Consider the following 7820-nt stretch of genomic DNA (forward strand, 5'->3'; position numbering starts at 1 on the left):
TGGCGACACATCCAAGCATTAAAGCACATAGAATCAAGTAATGGATGCATCTACAAAAGAATAGCCACTTTCCTCATCTAAGTGGCAGAAATTATCTACAAGGGAAGCAATTCAAGGGTACACACTCCTTCATAGATGCTATTTCTTCAAACTACTAAGCCTAGAAGGATACCAATAAATCACCTCCAAGTTGTGTCAAGCTAGGGTACCTTTGTCCTCAATCGTTAAATGCTTTTGTCAAGAATAGACTCCCTATGGTGTTAGAAACACTGGAGGATCGCGGAATTCCCCCTCTTGCCTAGACAAGAAGAAGGGTCGTCCCCTCTCTACCATGCACAAAAGTGGATAGGATGGATAAATGGATCGATAGAATTTGAGTTTCATTTTGGGAGTTTGCTTTGTTTTTGTTTTTCCCCCCAATTTCTTGTGGCATATAACATTTGAGAACACTTTCTTTTGCCATTTCTTTTGATGTTTGGCATTTCAATACTTGACAACTTTTCAAATTCTGCATTTTTTTTTGAACATTTTCAATGTCACCCCATATGTAGTGAGGGTGCCTTATATTTGAAGCTTTAGGAGTCTATTTTTGCTCCTCTTTTCATTTGATGCATTTTTGCAAACTTTCTTTCAGTTTTCATTTCATTGAACTCAAATCAATTTCTTTTTGTGCCCATTCCCTTTGATGACAAAAATATGGTAGAACATGGATGATGGATGCATGGTTTCAAGGGTCACCTTGGAATAAACGGTAGCCAAGGAGTTATCACACCACAAGGTACTCTTGACTAGGCCTTAATCCATGGGTCAAAGGATACTACCATGACACATCCTAAGGTGTTTTACAAGTATTCTAACAAGCAAAGTCTTAAGAAGAAAAATCATCTACTAGGGCCTATATACACTTGTCAAGCTTCCCAAGTAGACGTTTTCGCAAAATTTTTCTAACATGCAACTACATGCCATGATGCAACTAACATATATACATCCTAATGCATATGATTCTACCAACTAATATGCCATATAATCTAAATACAAGTCCTAAATTCACATTGTTTATACCGCATCAATCAAAATAAAGCCACATAGTCATTAACATAAAGAGGAAAAAGGAGATTGGAAAGATCATACCATGCGGTCTTCAATATCCTCATATCTCGGATATAGCGTAGTCGATCAATGTGAACAAGGATAGAACAAACACAATATATACAACAATATATACAAGTCTACACTACAAAGGAAATGAACCTGTTTTTGGATTTTCAATTTTTTCAATTTTTTTGATTTTTTCGAAATTTTTGATTTTTTCGGATTTTTGGATAAAAGTTAAGTTAGAATTTCCCATCCCCACACTAATATGGGCATTGTCCTCAATGGCCAATATGATAGGAAATTAAGCAAGTATGATGCATGATTTCTATACTAAATGCAAGCTATACTAATCTACACTACATGATGCATGGTTTTTTTTGTTTATGACGGAGAGCGTAATTTAGATTACCTCCCGTTGTGTATGCATGCACTCCCCCAAACCGAGATAGACATTATTTCTAATGTCTTAAATGTTGGGGTAGTTCATGCACACAACATGCAATGCATGAAACTAAATGTTGTCATTTTGGATTTTCCAATGGGAACAATAAAAGAACACCTCAATGGGGTCGAGGTATTAGTCCTCATGTTGCTAGGACTCTCCAAACTATGATCAAGATAAAATAAATAAAACAAAGAAAGAAGTAGACAAACCTCAAGAGGGTATGAGCCTCCAAAGCTTGCTAGTCCTCCACCATATCATCATTGTCATCATTTTCCTCCATAGAAGCGGACTCATCTCCACTTCCCTCTTCACTTCCTTGCTCACTTCCTTCATCATCTTCATTAGCCTCTTCTTCTTCATCTACCTCTTCATAAACGCCCTCATCATCAACGCCCTCATCATCGACATTCTCATCTTCACCCGATCTTTCACCCCTAGATGTGCTTGGAAAGAAGACTTCCCTATCCGCCCAACTAGGCAAAGGACATGAAGGATCAAGTAGTCCTTGCCTAGCTAAATGAAGGAGGAGTGGATATTGGGCCAAGTATGCATCTACTCGATCATTATAAGCTTGTTTGTGCATCTCTTGCATAAGTAGAGTCATGTAGTCATTGCCCACTTCAACATCTTTGGGTTTGAACTCTTGATATTTGAATGGATAGGGTGGTGTGACAATGGAGGAGGAGGGCTCTTCAATCTCGCCCCTTTGTTGACGGATGATGTATTCGGCGGCCTTGGAGAGTGGAAGTAGGTAGTTTGTTCGATGAGCACTCAACCGGCAAATCTTGGAAGGCAAAGTGAAAGATCTAGCATCATTGGTTAGCCACCCATAGTTGGTGTCAAGAGAGTTATGCTTGACCCACTTGTACTTGTTAATCATGGCATCCATGTCAATGAGATGACCCCCTTTGATCGCCACATAGGTGTTATCCTTGTTGAAATTTGCGTCAAAGTGCTTGGCCAAGAGAGTAACTAGACCTCCATTTACGATAAAAGCGGTGCCTTCCTTACCACAATCAACATTGAGCCATCTTTCCACCAAAAGCCTTAGAGCATTGTAAGGCTTAGTGAATTCCCTTCCGACATTTAAGGCCGACTCAAGTAGAACACAATCGAGTTTGGAAAAGTGGTTAGTGTCTTTTCTTGCAATTATAGTATTCCCGATGACCTTGTGCCACACTCTAATGCTCGGATGGTGGACTAATAGAGCGCGACAAGCATGAAAGCTCACAAATTTATTCCCGGAAATTGCCTCCCAAAGAGGAGCGGGGTCATACTTTTCGGGCATCTTATGATAATATGGTGTATCACTAAGGCCTAATGCTTTACTCAAAACATCGAAGGTGATGCGCCTATTCACATTGGCAAGGCGAAACTCGATGTATGATCTAGTCTCTACCTTAGTCACTTTCAATGAACTTAAGAATTCCAAGGTAAGGGAGGGGTATGTCAATTCTCTATTAGTAAACAATTTTCCCAACCCCATGGCTTCGAAGAAGGCTTTTGTTTGTTCAAGGACACCCAATTTATTCAAGGCATCTTCACATATGAATTTGGTGGGTAGAATGGCTTTCTTAGCATACTTGGCAAATGTATTCCTATGGGAGTTAGAAATGAAAATTACTTCCGGATAGTTTGATAATTGAGCAATTTCCGGAGTTGTTGATGTTGTTGCTTCCAAGGGAAGATCTTGTTGTTGAACTTCCAAGTTTGCATTAGCAACCACCATAGCCATTGAAGCTTTCTTTGCTTGAAGGCATTGTTGCCTTTTTGAGAGTGCCTTTGCCTTGAGTGCCTTTGTTGCTCCTTTTGTTCTTGCCATTGATGATTATACCAAGAAAATATTGAAAATCTTCAATTTCCAATTATACCCAAATCGATTTTAAGATGAAAGAATTTGCCTTTGTATTTCAAAAATCGACTCAAAGTTTGAAGATTTTGGTGCTTGGATTGATTATTATTGTAAAAGGAGTGATTAATTGTTGTTGTAAGGAAGTTTGAATTTGATTTTGTTAAATTTGTTTTTGGTGATGGAGAGGATGAGGGTTTTGGGGTTTTTGGGTTTTTGGATAGTGTTTGAATGAATGAATGAATGAAATGAATGTGGGAAGGAGTATTTAAAACATCCGAAATTTTCAAAACTGCAGGGGGAAGACGAGCAGATTCCTGTCGGGACGCTCGGATTCTGCTCAATTTGGCTTCAGGAAATCTCGCCTAAAGACGAGCGTCTTTCAGTTAAGACGAGCGGATTCTGCAAGTAAGACGAGCGGATTCCCTTAAAGACGAGCGGATTCTGTTACAGCGAATTTTCTTAATCTGCCCTGGCAAAAAGACGAGCGTCTTCTTGTAAAGACGAGCGGATTCTTTCAGACGAGCGTCTTCTCAGCTGGGACGCTCGGATTCTCTAACAAACCAAAATTTTCAATTTTGCAGCTCAATTGGACGGACGGATTCTCCCATAGACGCTCGGATTCCCATAAGACGAGCGGATTCCCTTAAGAACGCTCGGATTCCACCTGGTCTACCCGGATTCAGTTCCATCCGTTCACTTGCATATCCCGTGTCATTTTCATTCTTCAAATCCCGTGTTCTTCATTATAGGGGCACTACGAAGGCATGAGTAGCCTAGACAATCACTATCCCCACACTAAGTTGAAGCACTACACATCAATAAAATCATTAGTCCCTCCCTCACTTCTCTCAAAAATGATAAATATCTTGATCAAGGCATAAAAATCCAAAAATGACAAAAAATGCAATGTAAGAATTAAAATGGAAGTTAGGGAGTTAGAAATATTTACAAATGGTGGTTTGGAGAGGACTCAACCAAACTCTCATCCTTAGTGAGATGTCATGGGGGCATGTCCAAGGTGTTGTTGATGTTACTCAACACCTTGAAGAAGTAGTCAAAAGCTTGTTCATTGTCATGATAAAGATCCTCAATAGATCTTTGCACTTGTTGTCCTTCATGTTGGTCTTGATCGATAGCATTACCAATGTAGGGATTAAAAATCCCTTCAAACTCATCGTCCCATAGACCACAAACTTCGTCTACTTGATCACTAAAGATCTCTTGAGTTGATAGAGACAACTCTCCCACTTTCTTGTTTTGGCCAATGAGGCCCTCTTCTTCATTGCTTGACTTTGGTGAGCTTTTCAAGCTCTCTTTGTTACAATTTCCTTGCTCTCTTGATGGAGCATCATCGACTTTCTTCTTCCATTGGAATTCCGACTTCTTCCTATCATCCTTCCGGCTATAATGATCAACCATAAAACATGGTTCATGCAAACGGGGAGCTCTCATGGTCTTGTCAAGATTGAAAGTTATGCTTTCATCTCCCACTTCTAGAGTGAGCTCTCCATGCTTCACATCTATCACCGCACCCGCGGTGTGCAAGAAAGGTCTTCCTAGAATGATTGGAATATTGGAGTCTTCTTCCATGTCAACAATGACAAAGTCCACCGGGATGAAAAATTTCCCAATTCTTACGGGAACATCTTCCCATATCCCTAATGGTGTCTTCGTCGATCTATCGGCCATTTGGAGTGTGATATTGGTACATTTAAGCTCTCCCATACCTAACCTTTTACTTACCGAATATGGCATAACATTCACACTAGCCCCTAGATCACATAAGGCTTTGTTGATCGTGGTGTCGCCAATGGTACACGGTATTGAGAAGCTTCCCGGATCTTTAAGTTTTGGAGGTGAACTCCCTTGAAGTATTGCACTACTCACCTTAGTGAAGGCGATAGTCTCAATCTTCCGGATCGACTTCTTCTTCGTAAGGATGTCTTTCATGTACTTTGCATAGGCCGGCACGTGATTGATTAATTCCGTGAAAGGAATCGAGACTTCCAAATTCTTCACAATCTCCATAAATTTTCCAAGTTGGTCATCAAATTTGGGCTTGGCTTGACGACTTGGAAAAGGAAGTCTAATCACAATGGGTTTCTTCTCCTTGGCCTTGTCTTCGCTTTTCTTTTAAACTTCTTCTTTTGATGGTTCTCCATCCTTGGAGTTTTGCACAACTTCTTCTTTGTCACTAGCTTCCACAACTTCATCCTCAACTTGTTTCTTTGGTGCTTCATATCTCGTAACACTTCTCAAGTGAATGGCACTAACCGTTTCATGTCTTGGGGGATTACTTTGAGGTGGTAATTACCCCTTTTGTCTTTGTGAGCTTGAAGATGCTAGTTGAGTTAATTGGGTTTCCAACATTTTGGTGTGGGCTAGGATGTTGTTGATGGTGATTTCCTTTGCTTGACTATCCTTTTGCATTTGAGTGAAAAACTCTTGTTGATTCTTTTGCATTTGGAGGAACGCTTTTTGAACATCAAAACCTTGGTCATTTTGTTGATTGTATGGAGTTTGATTTTGGTAACCTTGGTTTTGGTTGTAAAAGGGTCTTTGATTTTGGTTTCTCATGGGAGATGGGGTGTATGTTGGTTGAGGGTTTTGAACATTTTGGCTTTTGTATGAGAGATTTGGGTGGAATTTGGTGTTTTGATTGTAATAATTTGAATAAGGGGTACCACTCTTGTATGCTTGAAAAGCATTCACTTGTTCATTTGTTCCCCTACATTCAATTTGGTCATGTCCCAAAGTTCCACAATTCTCACATATCCCACTTGGGATTGATGAACATGCCGTCATGGCATTAACATGATGTTTTGGTGATTTTGAGGCTTCTTCAAGTCTAGCCATAGCTTTTTCGAACATCAAATTGATGGTATCAATGTGAGCACTAAGTTGAGCACCCAATTGACTAATAGAGTCCACTTCATGCTTTCCTCCTCTAGTAGCCTTGCGAGGTCTACTATATTGTGAATTATGGACCGACATTTCCTCAATCTTGTTCCAAGTTTGATTGTCGTCAACTTCGGTGAACATACCATTTGATCCCATGTTGAGAATGTTTCTTGAGTCTTCATAAAGACCATTCCAAAATTGTTGTACCAAGAACCACTCGCTAAGTCCATGATGAGGACATGAGCGACCAATTCCCTTGGATCGCTCCCAAGCTTCATATAAGGATTCTTCATCTCTTTTCTTAAAGCCCGTAATTTGAGCTCTTAGCATGTTAGTCTTTTCCGGTGGATAGAACTTTTTGTAGAAAGCTAGAGCCAACTTCTTCCAAGAGTCAATTCTGAGGGTAGCCTTATCAAGGCCTTTCAACCATTGTTTTGCGGTGCCAATTAGAGAAAAAGGAAATAAGACCCATCGAATTTGGTCTTGAGTTACACCGGTTTGAGAAATCGCATCACAATAGTCACAAAAAGTCTCCATGTGAGAGTGAGGGTCTTCACTAGGCATCCCCCCAAATTGGCTTCTTTCGACTAATTGGATAAATGCGGATTTGGCAATGAAGTTTCCGGTTAAGTGTTGGGGTGTGGGAGTACCATTGGGTAGGTTCTCCTCGGTTGGTACGGAATGTGATGAAAATTTTGGCATTGTGGGTTGATTTTGTGTTGGATTTTGTGTTGGGTTCTCCTCACCTTCTCTTGCAAAAGGGTTGACGAACTCAATAATGTTTGGTTGAATATCTACAACCTCACCAATACCTCTCAAAATTCCTCTAGCAAGTCTTCTATTGTTTGTCAAAGTCCTTTCAATTTCGTGATCAAAGGGTAACAAGTTACCTTGTGATCTTCTAGACATGCAAAATATCAAACAACTCGAAAATAATTAGAACAAACCTTGAGGAGCTTTACTTCCCCAAGGTAAAGAAAGACACTACAAATAACAATTTAAGAAAATCTAAATCAAGTTAATACCGTCCCCGGCAACGGCGCCATTTTTGGTCGTGCTCACTTGGAGGTTTAGTTTTCGGTACTTGTCGTTAGGAGCACCTAGACTAAAACACAATTTATAACTCCACAAACAACTCTACAATTAGTAAAGAGGCAAGTAAAGATCAGATCCCAAGGGACGGGAATTGAGATGAGATTTTCAATTGCAACTAGCGGTGTCTAGAGGTGTCACAATTTGGGGTTTGAATAGAAGATCACTAAACTAAATAGCAATGAAAGTAAACAAGCAAGATGATTAAAAAGGGGTGTAAACAATTTATAAAAGGCACTAGGGTGTCATGGGGTCACAGGGGATTCATGGGAATTGATCATACAAACATATTCTCAAATTATAAGCAAACAATTATTGTTGTGATGGATCGAGTTGGTTTATATCTTACAATCCTAGGAAAGTTTGGGTCCCGGACCCGAATCGATTAGATTGTACAACACCTACAAGTCGACTTAATCTTCCCTACTCAACTAT

General features: G+C 39.9%; 1 non-coding gene across 1 annotated transcript; it reads left to right on the plus strand.

Moving 5' to 3' along the window:
* Positions 1–6516: 6516 nt before the first annotated feature.
* LOC141639378 (small nucleolar RNA R71) lies at positions 6517–6623 on the plus strand. The gene has a single exon (XR_012542498.1). It is a non-coding gene; the product is annotated as a small nucleolar RNA R71 (small nucleolar RNA).
* Positions 6624–7820: the final 1197 nt, after the last annotated feature.

The sequence above is a fragment of the Silene latifolia genome, unplaced genomic scaffold (assembly GCF_048544455.1).
Source record: "Silene latifolia isolate original U9 population unplaced genomic scaffold, ASM4854445v1 scaffold_359, whole genome shotgun sequence".
NCBI classification, from domain to species: domain Eukaryota; kingdom Viridiplantae; phylum Streptophyta; class Magnoliopsida; order Caryophyllales; family Caryophyllaceae; genus Silene; species Silene latifolia.